The sequence below is a fragment of the Empidonax traillii genome, unplaced genomic scaffold (assembly GCF_003031625.1).
Source record: "Empidonax traillii isolate 1590-97213 ecotype Southwest subspecies unplaced genomic scaffold, ASM303162v1 scaffold31:size1920502, whole genome shotgun sequence".
Lineage (NCBI taxonomy): Eukaryota > Metazoa > Chordata > Aves > Passeriformes > Tyrannidae > Empidonax > Empidonax traillii.
In genome coordinates, this window is record NW_020955224.1 from 799,966 (window position 1) to 814,467 (window position 14,502).

At 44.1% G+C, this 14,502-nt stretch overlaps 1 protein-coding gene across 7 annotated transcripts in view; it reads right to left on the reverse strand.

Moving 5' to 3' along the window:
* STUM (stum, mechanosensory transduction mediator homolog) overlaps positions 1-14,502 on the reverse strand; it is a 43,119-nt gene that overhangs the window by 10,317 nt on the left and 18,300 nt on the right. The gene's annotated exons all lie outside the window — the stretch shown is intronic.

Below are 14,502 nucleotides of genomic sequence, written 5' to 3' on the forward strand. Positions count from 1 at the left end.
TCAAATGGAGGATCTTCTTGATGCATGAAAGTTAAAGGTGGGGGAAAAAAATTACACCACAGCAGCCTTTCACAATGATTCTTCCTAAATTTACCCCACTGGACAAGCAGGAACACTTATTCAAAGCTGATGTCCTGGGTTGATGGCTAGCTGAAACCCACAGCTCAGGGAAGCCTTATCTGTCCCACAACCAACCTGCTGAATTACATAGCATAGGCAAAAAGCAGAAGAAACTGGTTTTGATCCATATAATGTACAAGCTGTTGGCCATGAGATTCGGGCACCTTATCTACATACGCATTTCAACACCTCTTAGCATTATGAATTGCCTTTGGGGTTTTTTTATACAAATACAGAATTGTTAAGGTAGGAACAAAGGTGCAATGTTGATTGTACTGGATAACATAGCTCTGTGAAATGTTTTCTTTAATCAGTTTTGTTGAGCTAAAATGATGGTTTCTACAAAAACTTCCCGTTTTCCTCTCAAAGGATGGAAGCCTGCAAACAGCCTGTAAGAATGAGCACATCTTCAATGCACACGAGTGCTTTGTTAAACTCAGGGGAAGGTGGGAGTCCCTTGGTTTGACTGAAGCCAGGGAGAAGACACTCAGTTTACACCCTTCCAGAAAAACTTACCAGATCAAGAGAGTGGAACATCTGGTTAGAAGCAAAGTATCATTTTGTCCTGCACTGCCAGGGTGGTGGAAAACATAATCTCTTTCATTGTTGCCACTTCTTCAGTGGGTCACAAGCATAACAGGCAGCTGAGGTGCCAAAACTCACTGGGGAAGGCTGGCTACAGCCTATTTTTAGTCTTGCCATCCTCTGCAAGCTTCAGTTCCAGTGTCTTCCTAACACTCCACCAGCTCCTAAAACCCTGCTCATATTCCTGCCTCTGACTCTACCCTATTTCATACTCCCACCTGCTCCCTTTGCTGCACACTGGAGCTGGGCATGGAGCAGGCATGGAGCAACACTGCAGCACAGGGGAGTGGGTTACCACTGCTGGGAGGGTGGGAGGCAGCCCTACAGCAGAGCATCACTGGAGGGGACAGGGGCAGCATCTTTTCCTGCTTGAGAAATGACCCCTGGAATTTGTCCTCTGCTTGGCTTTCACAGGCAGGGTTTCATCCCCTTATCAACCAAAACAAGAGGGTCTGCAGAGAGAAAAAGGGGAAGTAATTTTAATCCCAAAGGATGTTGTGTAAGTCTCTCCACTGATTTTTAAAGGAAACGCTGTCTTTTGCTCTGTGGCTTTGTCTTCCCTGTCTTTTGTGTCCTCCATGTAGGATTAGGTGACATCTCTGCCCTGCTTCAGCCACCTTTTTCTTCCTTCATAGTTTTTTTTTTAAAGCAGAAGGAAGCCTGGAATATGTCCCCTATGCTTCCTGAAACTGTTGTCTTCAAAATTACACAACAGCATTCTCTGAGATTAAATATGGATTGAGACAAGATCAGAGACTGGGTGTTTATGTTTTCTCATCAGGATGAAAAATCTTGCCAAATGGAAATGTCTCTTTTTTAAATTAAAATCTTCCCCTCTTGCCTTACCTATAAGTCTTCCAAGATGTGTTACAAAGAAAGGTCATAAATGAGCGGTAATTCTTCAACAAAAGCTTCAAATCCTTCCAGTGAAGCTTTTAAGATTTTTACATCATTAGAGCAAGGTGCTGAATTAGCTAATTAATCCCCTAAACACCACAATGACTAAGCTAATGCCTAGTCCTATTCAGAAATGAATAAAGCAAACAAAGCAGTTAAGTGTCCCACTCTGGACTGGGAATTGATAGAGGAACTAGGATTAAAATCTCATGAACCTTGGCTTCTGATTGCCTCTTCAGGCCACTTTCCTACTCATGGGAGCCAATTCATTTTACAAGTGCCAATGCATTTTCTTTATTAATTATGATTAGCCAACCTTTGGGAGCCTGCTGGCATTTTTGAATTCAAGTCTTGAGCCATGCCAGCAGGCATAAGATGGAAGTATTTTTCCTCTAGTCCACATATGCTTGAAACTGTGAAGCAGAAGTAAGAGTCTTAAATGCATTTGCCAAGGTAGATGTTTTCCCCTTAAGAAGCCATCATAGTTACACATTGCCAAATATGAAAGTATTTGCATCTGGAAGCAAAGAGGTGGAGAGGAGGAGGAGGAGAAGGAAGGCAAGCACGCTGGATCTGCTGATACTGCCTGGCTGCATCAGAGCTGGGGCACCGAACCATGTCCCTTCCTGACCAAACATTCAGACACTTGAATACCTACGGCCCAGAAATCATAAACTTGGTATGCCAACTGCAGCTGGGGTGGTGTTGGCCAAGTAAATCAGCTGTCCAAAAAGGTCTCAGGCTGTGAGTGTAACCAGCAAACAAACTGCTCACTTTGCAAGCAGATGTCAACTAAAAGCCCACGCAGTTATGCCAGTATAACATAAGTAAATTATAGTAAGCACTTCTATCTTCCCAATGAAAAGCACCAAAGCTGCAGTAAAATCTGGGATTATTCTAAATCATTAATTAATACAGTCTCTTTGGGGACAGAGGGGAGATATTGAAGAGAAGATGTCCTATGCTACTTAACAAGTTTGTTCATTCAGCCCCATGGACCGTTGGGGCCCACTGCAATTATCTGGCTGAGCCATACAGCCCCCGTAGCATCTGGAGCCAGCAAGTACCAGGGGCTGGGCAGAGGGATGGGTGGGAGCTGAGGATTGCTCTTCTGGAGCAGCTGGGAGGCAGAGAGTGAAGGCATCCTGTGCCGTGAGGCTGTGGGATGTTACACTCATCTTGCTCTTTCACTTGGGGCAGCATCAGCCAGCTGGGGCACCAATGTGGTAATGGGCTAGAAAGAGAGCCCCTGGGAGCCTGTGCTTGCTTTGGCTGTCAGCAGAATTGGGATATTTTTAGATTTCACCAGTAAATATAGAAGGCTTTTTGTTTTCAACACTTCAACCCATTGAACGTGAAGTGGAAGCGTTATCCGTAGAACAACACTATAAATGGTGCAGCAAACGAGGAAGTTTTGCCCTTTCTCTCCTCTCTGGTCATTCAGGATGAAGTCCCCTCTCTGGTGTATGCTGGTATCGTGGCAGCCAGGACCTTCCCAAGAGCATCACCTGCTGGTTCCTGGCCTCACAGAGTACACCAAAATAGTATGATAGGAATAGTTTAGGGTTTTTTCTCTTAGAGCGAAAACTCGCTCTCTCTCGAGGGCTCCCCTGGTTTAGTATTATCTGAGTCACTCATCCAGGCTTGAGAAAGGCACGAGGGCAAGACCTTGGCCTGTCCTGAACGGTCTCTTCTGTATTATCCGAGTGCAGCAGGAACTGCGTTATGGAATATCTTAAGCTGTATGAGAGAAGTTTTCTCTCCGGTTTTTGCAAGAAAGCCTATCCTGGGCACTCCTGCAAGAGCTTTAGTCAGACATGGAGCTTGGCAGGTTTCATGTGGAGGACTTGGCTGTGAGGAAACTTCTGACAGCACCATCCCAGAAACATCAGAAGTGGGAGCCTGGTTGGAGTCAGGGTGCAAACCAGAGGGAGATGAGACACTGATGACCACAGTGTAAGTGCAACTAATTTGAGCATGCAGACAATTTACTAGTGGGCTTCCCACTGACTGCCAGATATCTCAAATTTCCCAACAGAAAGCACCTCTGCTGCAAGAAATCACATCTAATGAGCTGTTCTGGTACAGCTGTAGAAACAGCAAAAACCCAAATTGCTGCAAGCAGGGTCAACATGTGGAGATGATGATTCTGTGATTCTACAAAAGCCTGGAGCCAGGGAGAGGATGGCAAATGCTCCTTCTTCTTTCTGAAAGCCTAGACATCCCCTTATAGTGCTGGGAGTTAATAAGGCAGTGGTATGGTGCCTCTTTTCCTGCTCCCACAGGGGAAAAAGAGGGCCATGTCACAATTCAGGAGCTGGAGCAAAGCTGCAGGAGGCACACAGCTGCAGGTAGGTACAGACATAGATAAGAATGAAATTTGAGGTGTCTGTGGGAGCAAGGCTGTTGGACTGACACTGGGAGATGTAATTAATGAGTGTGTGTTTTGTGGGGATGAGACGTACCTGTGTAGCTGTATTGTGTCAGGGGAGCGTTCTGTGTGGGGACACGTCTGATGTGACTTTGAATTTCCTTAAGTAAAATGATTATTAGCTGTCATTAAACAGTGTTGGCAGGTATGTGAGGCAGATGTTGTGGATGTGCTGAAAATTCATGAGATGTGTTGGTTCTTGCTTGTGTGAGTCAGAAGAAGCTGTGTGAGAATGGTAATAAGGATTGCACTTGTTTCCCCGGTATAACAGTGAATATGGTATCTATTGGTTAAGGCATCCTCGGCTTCTAAGTGTCACAAACTTGTTTTTAAACTCTAGTTTGAGCTGTAAAGAGTTTTTCCATGTGTGGAGGCCTCTCATCCTTGGCATCAATCTGTAAACTAAGCTGTAGCCCCTTGGGTTATGATGAGGGAAAGAGAACTACTAAAACTTGCCCAAGAAAGGGCTAAAGCAGTGTCTGCTGATGCTGAGAACCTTTGCCTTTTGCTTAGGTAGAGCTGGGCTGTGGAAAGGACACCATTAACAAGGCACTAAAATGCAGTAGGAAAGCATTAACTCTCAAGATGACTATCTGCTGAAGTTTCCTAAAGCAGAGAATTGTTTGTGTCTTTTATTAAGAAAACAGATGCAAAGTAAAACCTGCTGGAAGAGTGAATCCTCACCAGTATCCCCCATCTCAAACTGGCTGGAACTCACTAGGAGTTAGGCTGCCTGAAAGAGAACCTGCCAGTGCAAGTGTGTCACCTAAACCCTCTGAAATAAGAGTACTTTCTTTCCAGGCTTATTGCAGCTCTTTGAACAGAAAAGGCTAGTTCAGAAGAACTTTTGATATACTTCTGTGTCTACTGTGGCTCTTGCATCTTGTGAGCACAGAGCTCTTGTCAGGGTCTCCACCATGCCTCTTATTCACATGGCTTTCCCAGAGGGCCGTGACTGCAGGCAGGGGGCATGCAGTGAATCTCTTTGGTTTGCAGCAAAAGTAGAGGAGTGGAGGCTGTGGGGTGTCCTCCTGAGGGAGCTAACCTTTCCCAAGTACCTGGGCCTGGCTTTGTGGCCAGATGTACTTTGCCAGGAGTCATATTCCCACCCAGTTTCCTTGGAGGCCCTCAAAGCAAGCAGTGGAAGACACCAAGCCACTTGCTATTCAGCTGAAATAGATGAAAATAAGTGCACACAGTTACAGCTGTGCTCCTGGAGAGGAGCATTTAGTCGAACAGTCTGTGGCCTTCTCACACCAAGCACCTTGGGAGTGCTGAAGAACTTGTGTTGCTGCTGCTCTGGGCTGGGGCCAGTGCTTAGTCCAGGGTACTGGAGGCTGTCATTTACACAGCCATCCTTCACCTGTTAGTGGGTGCTGGACTTCTTTCTCCTGAAATATCAAGAAGATAGAGATGGCAGGACTGCAACACAATGCTGCAGCACCAGCAAGTTTTAGGTGTCCCACCCAAGAAAACATGCAACCTGTCAGCGGCACATTCCCCACATCCTTCCCCTTGTAGTTCATTTCAGCCCCAGAACTAAGCCAGGACTGAGTGCCATTACCTGGAGTTTTTTCTAGAAATAATCATGTTTTAGACCAACATCTTAAAAGCACGGGGGTTTAGGTTAAAGTTTAATTAAACAGCCATAGGCAAGCCTTTTTTCCCTTTTCCAGTATCTGTACAGACTGTAGTCTGCCCCTGACAAATACAGTGCAAGGAAATTAGGGAGGAGAGATGGCTTTAATGGTTTCAGGGGGAAGAACAACAGGAGCAGTGGACAGCTTAGGAATCAGGAGGCTTACTTGGTCCCAGGTAGCACCTCTTAGAATCAAAAACCTGAACCCCAGAGCTTCCAATCTGCTGGGAGGGACATGAATGATGTGCAGACACCTTGGTGGTAAAGTGATTGCCTGTGAATGCCAGGTCTCGTGGACAGCTGTGTGGGCAGGACTCAGGCAGGAACAGCAGGAGCCGAAGGGTAGGAGAGGGAGAGGAGAATGGGAAGGAGGAGAGAGTGGAGGCAGCAAACGTGACAGAACCTAGACGTTGCCATGGAGAGGAGCTCATGAATTTTTCCTCTGTGGCCTGCTATTAAAAATGTTTTGTTTAGCTTCTGCCAGCACATTGTTTTTATTTTCCCCTTCCGTATCAGAAGGACGTTCAAAGGGAATTCTGGCCCTCTCCATTCCTTTTGGCCTCACTACAGACAAAAATACACAGTCACTTGACAAGTGAGAGCTGGCACTTGCAATTCTTGTCTCCACGGGGTTTGTTCCAACTCCCAAGTCTGCAGAAGGCAGGCTGTATATAGCATGAGCTTTCTAGTTTCCCTGTGCACATGAAAAATGACCAGCATGTCCCAAAGCATTACTGGCCTGTGACTGATCCCAACTGTCCCAGTACATCACTGTAGCTCCAGCACTGAGCTCTGCATCTGTTTGTTATTAGTAGGTCTGTGTCATGCGGTCAGAACAGGCTTGACAGTGTTTATGTAGCATCCACAGAAGACAGTCCACGTGTTAAGTAAGACAGCAGTGCCTTTGCATCAAAAATGAGATTTTTCTCATATTTAATGCTTCAGAAGAACTTAACTCTTCTAAAAATGCAGAGTTTTTAAACAAAAACTTCAAAACTTGACTGCAACAAACTTTCACAGACTTCCAAGGCTAAAAATACACAGCAAAATCTTAAATTACATGGAAGGGGGGTGCTGCATGAAGGTGAAGTGACTTACTAAAGCTTTAATTATACATGGACCCATCAATATTATTTTTACTCTGCTGCACTGTAATGTTTTGAACACTTAAAAGCAACCACCCGTAAATAGTGAGATTGCAGTACAACTTGTTCCACTGCCAGACATTCCACACTCCTTGGGTGAAGTTTTCCAATCCAGTCCTATGGTTTAATTCTGTGGACTTGGCGCTTAAAATTAAGGGTGTGCTGGAAGTATTTGAGACTGGAGAATTTCTGCTGAAGAGCAAATGCAAGGCCACACTGGATGATCCATGGTGATGGACCAGACCTCAGACTTCTGCCAGGACTTACTGAATTATCTTTGCAAGTTGTACCTGCCTGATTCCCAAACCGATTTTTTTCCCCTCTTGTGTAAATGATGTGATCCCAGAACGACTATTGACATTTAGCATCATGGTTTACAATATTATGAACCACTGCAGAGAACATGTAATTTCCCAGAAGTAAAAGGGGAGGTGGGGGAGGAATATTGCTACACAGACACCTAGACATAGAAAATGGGAAAGTTGCAAAAAATAATACCTACCACCTACAGTCGGAGAAAATTAATTGGTGAAGATGAGCCCATCCACACTAGAGGTATCATCTCTTGTCATACTTCCAAGATAACATTCCACAAGGAGAAATTCTTTGGTGATTCTCAGAGTAAAGATACTGAGATACTTAACTGACACTCAGGTCAACTCTCTAAACACAACAGCAATGTGTTGCTTACTCCCAGCTTCTTCCCAACATAACATTAGTACCTCACTGATGGACATCTTCTTTCCCAACCTCTTCGGCCTCCTGGTTGAGTCACTTGGGTATCGCTGCCTGTCCAAGTCACACCATAGCTAATCACTACACCTGTCCTGCTGGCTCTGGTGGTACACAGGGGTGCTTTGCTGGGTGTAAAGAAGTCATGCACTGAGCACTGCCAGCTTTCCAGCAGCTTCAGCTTGCACAGACTCATCTGGCTTGTTCCTTGCCTGCAGCTAGACTGGCTTAGTTAAATCTGATACGGTTCCCCACCAGTACTGTGCAGTCTGTCAGGCAGATGTTTGCTATGAAGTGGACAACAGGCTGTCTGCACATTACAGACAGGGAACAAAGAGCCAGGGAGGGTAAATGACATGTCACTGGTTCTGCTGCTAGCCAGGGGCACTGCTATGAAAAGAACTGAGGCACTGCAGCTGTGCTTCTGCTCAGTGCTTACTTTCTTCTTTGCTAATGGAATGAAGAGAGGATTTTAATTAATTTGCATTCTTATTAAGTATGCCAGCATTCAGAGAAATAATGTAATTTGCTTCCAATTATAACAAACATAAAGTAGAACAAAAGGCAAGACCAGTGTTTACAGCTCAGGGTGCTTTGCTAAAAGCTCATCTGACCTAAGTGGATTCATTCCTGGTGCTCTGTAATTTTATCAGCAACTTTAAAAGCTCTGTTTCGTGGAACCAGTTCTAGTGCTGGTTTCTCTGCACTGTCTCCTGCCATGCAGAACTTTCTGTATTCATATTGTCTACTATTAAAACAGGTGCTTGCTCCACCTTGTGCTCCCTTCTCCTCCCTCCAGCTACCCAGGAACACCAGCTTGCTCTGCCGTGGCTCTCCTAGTCCCAGGCTGCTCTGCATCCACCTGCTGCAGGAGCTTGAGATCCAGGTGAGAGAGGAACCAAGGACCAAGAAGTAACTGTCCACTAAACTATCTCTTATTTTTAATACTACAATCCTATTCACAGTTCTCAAGCACTTCCAGAAATGAATTTTCTCTTTTCTTGATTCACATCCAGAAACAAACGTCAAGCCATTTTGTTTCATGCTACTGATGATATTGAAATAGTCTAAATGTGGCTTTTCACCCAAACTTGGCAAACCTGGAAGCTTCAACAGCAGGTTTCTGGCTTTCTGATACCTCCAGTTTCTAGAGGCTGATGGCAGGAAGAGCTGAGTAACAATAGAAAAATAATGAGGAAAAGGCTATGGATTCTCAGAAGCTTTCACAAAGCTTCTTGCCCATTATGCAGTGATGAACTGAAGTTTATTCTTAGTTGTCTGCGCCAGGGAAAGCTCTTTCTTGTCAGGCACAGAGCAGGATGACCCATGCACAGGGTATGCATGACCCTCCAGCTTCCGCACCACTGTAAGGGCTCTGACTGGCTCCTGACGTTTTACTGGGTGAAGCCACATCACATGCTCACTTGTCTTCCTGCCTCTGCCCTCTAAGAGGTTAATTAAGTGCCATTAGTGCCCATCTCAGGATGCTCTAATTGAGCAGAAGGAAAGCAGCAGGCTGGAGCCGTGCCCTGTTGGAATGCATCCAGCCCAGCAGCCACAGCTCAAGGTGAGGTCCACGGCTGCACTGCCTCGTCTGTCTTTCTGATCGATGCCTTGCAACAAATTTTGCCCTTTGAAGCTACCTAACTGCATTTGCTCTGCTTATGGAAGGATAGATTAACTACTTCTAAGATTCACTGAGCAGTTATTCTGAGCTTGTGATACCCTGGAGCCCTTCACTGCGAAGACAAATCATGTTAATTAGGGACTACCAAGACACAAGACAGAATTAATCTTATTAGTAAGTTAGATGGGGATGTGGAGCAATTAGAGCTTGTTCTACAGAATAAGGCAGCTGAAATGGAAGTGTAATAAATTGCACCAGCTTCCAAAATCATCCCAAAGTACAAGCTATCTTTTAAGGACTATAGGAATGTAAACCAAAACTGTGACATAAATGTTTGGAGATCTGCAGTGATAAGTTAGCAGGAGACTAATGAAAAGGCCTTTTTTTAGTCCAGAAAACTCAGTGCATGCATTTTATGAGCCAAAGCATCTCAAGCATGACTTAAAGGGAACATGACAGAGTTGCACTGTAGCCCAGAGGTGTGATGCTGCACCCAGGAGTCTGGAATACAATTTCTGAGACCAGAACTCAGTGCTGTATTTACAGCTGCTCGCTAAATAATTCTGGAACTGTAACTTTATTCTTATAATGCTGAATTAACATTACTGAGGTGTTAATTTAGATAGTCTGTGAGAGAAAATTTGCTGTCCTTCATGCATCTAACCTGATGGGGTTATATTCCTCTTGTTCTATTCAGTGCTACCATTAGTCAATTAGTGACCAGGTCTTGCTTTTAAAGGTCGGTTTTCATAAAAACACTGTTCTTAGATGAAATGTAGAGCACTTTGCCTACTAAACCCACTGCAAAGTTGCTGTTTTACTCATGTACATAGCATCTGAAATATTCAGGAGATGGTGCTTTACACTCTAAGCTTGGCTTTGGTACTTTCAGGTGATTCAGGCAATTTAGAAACAAAAAAATAATTTCATGGTAAGTTTACTTGATTGAGAATATAAATATGTTTTATCTTCTTCAACAAAACTGTAGGGAACATTTTTAACAATATAAGCATCTTAACTTGCATTCATTTTAACTGGAACTTCCCACATTAACGTCTCTGAACAGCCGATTCAAATATGACTGATTCCATACAAGAGCCCTATGGGACGAGGAGGACAAGGATCCACGCAGAGCTGGGCTGCAACAACCCACAGTCTCTTTGGTGAGGGGCACAGGCGCTGTAATTCTAGAGGTGAAGCACAAAGCCAGAGTGAGCCTCTACACATGACCAGTCTTGCTCCTGCGGGGAAGATGGTGAGAAGATTTGGAGTATTGCAGAGCCTTTTTGGCTTCCCATGGAAAGACCTCAGGCAGATCAACAAAAGCAAGTCTTTTTTGGCAGTGGAGAAATGAGCTGTGGTACCTTATGCCTGACATCACCCCAGTAGAGGCTCCATAAATAGTTCAGGCTGGAGTGACCCCTGACTTTACAGATTCTGTGAATATGAGCACCAGCCAAGACAAATTAATCCACCCACACAGAACGGTTTTCTAAAAGGAAGATTTCTTATTGGGGTGGAGAAAATGTGGATATTATGGAGGCTAACGCATGTATGAGCATCAGCAGGGAACCTGTGTTATTGTGGATGAGAACCTGAGCAACCGCTCTAGTTTAACCCACTTGGAGGAAGGACCAAGTGGCCTCCAAAAGTCTCTTCCAGTCCCAGCTATTCTGTGGTATTTCAGTAACTTTATCTATTCCATGCAAGGCTTAGCTGATCTCTTGGTTTCTTTTCCCAGAGCCACATCCTTCTGCCACTACACGACTGACAGCTCTTGAACACAGGACTCTTCATGAGTTTTCAATTTATTTTTGAAGAGCTGTTCTGTTTCAAAAATGTCAGGAGCAATTACTCTTATAGCAAGCAGAAAGCGTGCTTGTGAGTTGATCACACCAAAACAGGTGAACTTCAAGCCAACAGCCTCCCTGCTTTGACATGGCCCCTCCTGATCTGTGCATGCTCATATCAAACAGCTCAGCCAGCCTCTGAGGAGAGATGTCTTCATACTAAAGGGAATTACTGCTTTACACAGAAGCGTGGTCTTTCTTAAAAAGAAATGTTTACTTGGATAAAATCATCATTTCTGCAGGGAATAGTCCTCTCCTGTCTAAAGCAAAGTTAAAGGAAATGCCACAGCTTAGTTGAGCAAGCCACAAACATAGATGAATACTGGGTCATGTTTGGGTGCCAGGTTATCCACAAACAGTTAATGCCTCTGGGCCATCTCAGCTGTGTCCAGCAAGGCCTGCAGAGGCATAGCCTTTAAGTGTGCCTGTGAGATTTTATATATGGTCCTTTCATCTGATTGCACCCCCTTATCCCATCCCTAGGAGTTCCTGTGTTCCAAATTTGCAGGAAATAGCATTTGATTTACATATATTTCTTTCAAAAGGCTAATTTTCCCTTGACCGAATAATTTCCAATATCTGCCAACTAGGTACTGGTCAGCATTAGATAAAAATGCATGTGCATTTTTTTGTAGATATCAAAAGAACTGAGTAACCAACCTCACAATATAGCACATAATTATTCTGAGTGAAATATGGAAAGCAATACCTGTATTGTACAATGATTGGAAGACACCGGTCTTCAGAGGTTAGAGAAGATTTATATGGAGTGAGACATACCAGGAAAAGAGTTATACATAAAAACGGGAAATTATCATGTTTTCATCCTGTCTGTTCTTTTTTCCTAATTCTCATTTTGAATAGGTTACAATGAGGTTAGGGACAGTGGTAACATGGTTTAACACTCCTACGCTGGGAGCACTTATCTCACTGTTCAAGGGTGCAGCTGAGAGGAGATTCAGACTTTTAAACATCCTTTCCTGCCTTGCTGAGGAGCAGTTAGATTGGGGGCAGGGGACCAACCCTGACACTGACATTGCAACACAAGACTTCACAATGTAAATGAAGATGTTGTTTCTCTGCTTCTGTATGTCCTCCAGTTTAACTAACTGGAATTCACTAGGGTCAGTTTGTACCCAGTTTTCTATGGTGTTTTCTAAACAAGACTGGTTTTGGGGGAATACCAGTCCTGCAGAGGAAAGGGAATTCCTATTTGCTACTTATGTGCCAGCCAGAGCCAGCACCTTCACGTGGTAGGCAGTGTGTGCACCCCAGAAGACTTTCCCTGTGCCAAAGAGCTCTTACTGCAGGTTTTTAATATCCCCAAAGCTAATCCTCCCTTATTCTTCTTGGTAACTGTGTATACTGTGTCTCTCAAGAGCCTGTGGCCCTCTGGAGCAACCCAAAAAGCTTCATAACCTCCCACTCCCCAAGCTCTGCCTTTTGCACCTTGCATGGCTCCTCCAGTTCAGAACTCTGGAGCAATAAGCAGGGAAAGCAGAGGAATGCATTTCCTTGGAAAGAAGGAGTGGGCATAGAAGGAAAACACTTGTTTCAAGAAGGGCAGGCGCAACCAAGGGACTATCCATCTAACCTTTATTCATTCCTCTGTTGTTTTTCTTTTCCTTCTGCCAAAAAATACATCTATATTGGACCCAGATTCATCTCTGACATAGATCAGTTGACTGCCAGAGTTACACTGGGGATTAATTTGGCACATCAGGTCTAACCTGATCTTGGCAGCAATTCAGAAGTGCAAACAGTGAAAAGACAGTACTTTTAAATAATAGTAACAGGCCATGGCAAACAGTATACGCCTGCTGCTCAGTATGAGGTTGATAAATCAAATTCAAATGTGAACTTGAAGAGGGCTAACATGAATAGCATGGATATACTCAAGCAGAATTAGAAATGGTAGAAAAGTGATTCTATATGCATAATGCACTTTCCTAGTCTGTCGTGCTGTATAAGTATCAGGTAGGGCTCCATACAGCACATGGTGTTGCTCTCCTTGCTCCTTAGCTGAGCAGGACCACAGTGCCTGGTGATCCTGGCAGGCTCTTTGGGCTTGTGTTGTGCCCAGAAGCCGTAGAGCTGGGAGACTAATTATCCACCTCCTGTAGCCCTGCAGCTTCTAATAGCCAGCTGTGGTTTAAGCTTGTATCTGGCTAGGATTCACTGTATCAGAATTCACACTACAATGTGAATTCAGTCTATGGGACTGCACAGCTGAAACTACAGTGAGATCTACACTTTACCTCACTACAGAAAAAGGTCTCTCATAAGTCTCCTACCTCAGCAGAGTTGCATTAGAGTCACGAAGCTCCACCTGTCTCTCAAGCTGTCCCTCCCTACCTCCCTTTGTCTTGGAAATGTTGCAATGTTGCCTCAATTTTCTCTTCTTTCACAAATGAAGTTTCTGTCCTCTCTGATGAAATAATTCTCACAAAGGCCTGCAAACAGTCTGGATGAGTGTCAGGACCTCTGCTCCATCTGTGGTACTTCTGGTTCATAGCTCTGGACTACATTAGGGGCTCTCTGCTCTTTCACGTCTTGCCATGTCTTACTTTTCTCTCCTAACATGTCTTCAACATCTTTCACTCTACATTACCATCTTTCTCTTCCTGTTTCAGAGAGACACAGATTGAGCCTTTGCAATTCCCTTCTCCCTGTCTTCTGTTTCCTCCATATCATGCTCCCTTTAAACTTCATCTGAACACAAGCCTTTGTTTCTGTGCTGGTGACTCAAACTCCTGCATCTCTTTAGGACATTTCTCCCACATCCTGCCTACTCTTCCTGGTATCTCTGCTTGGACATCCTCTTCTCTTAATGAAAGTTAAATGCCACTTCTTTGCATAGTGAATACTTCTTACTGATGACACCACCAACCACCTTTCCATCAATCTGGTTCGCAAGCAAAGAGAAAAGGAGGATAATTATGTATTTAATTCCTCCCTCTCCTTTTCACATGCATTCAGGTCACTGCAACTACTATTTTTTTTTCTCTCTCTCACAAACTTCAATGTTTTTTCCTTGTGTATATTCACCAATCACTAGAGCTTCCTCTCCAGCCAGAGTTCCCCTCCACATGTCACATCAAATGCTTTTCACTCTAAGGCTTTCAGAGCTGCTGAACAACTACTGCTGTTCTCATTTACACAGACCCTGCAACACAAACCCCCTACCTTGAATTAGGGGTTTGTTCTAGTTCCTGCGTGACACAAGGTAACTTGCTGCAACAATTTATTTCTGTAGTTAAAAAATGTCCCCATTCACAATAGGAATCTACAAAGGCAACACCAGTTAAACCACTAACGTGTAACTTTATTTTTTATTTATCTTTTTAAGACTAACCAATAGGTCTGATACTTTGCTTGCACATGTAGATATCTGCAGTTCTAACTACCAAAATGACAGGCAGCTATACTTTCTCCTGTCAAAAGTTCAGCAAGTAGAGGCAGAGAGATAGCTGTTC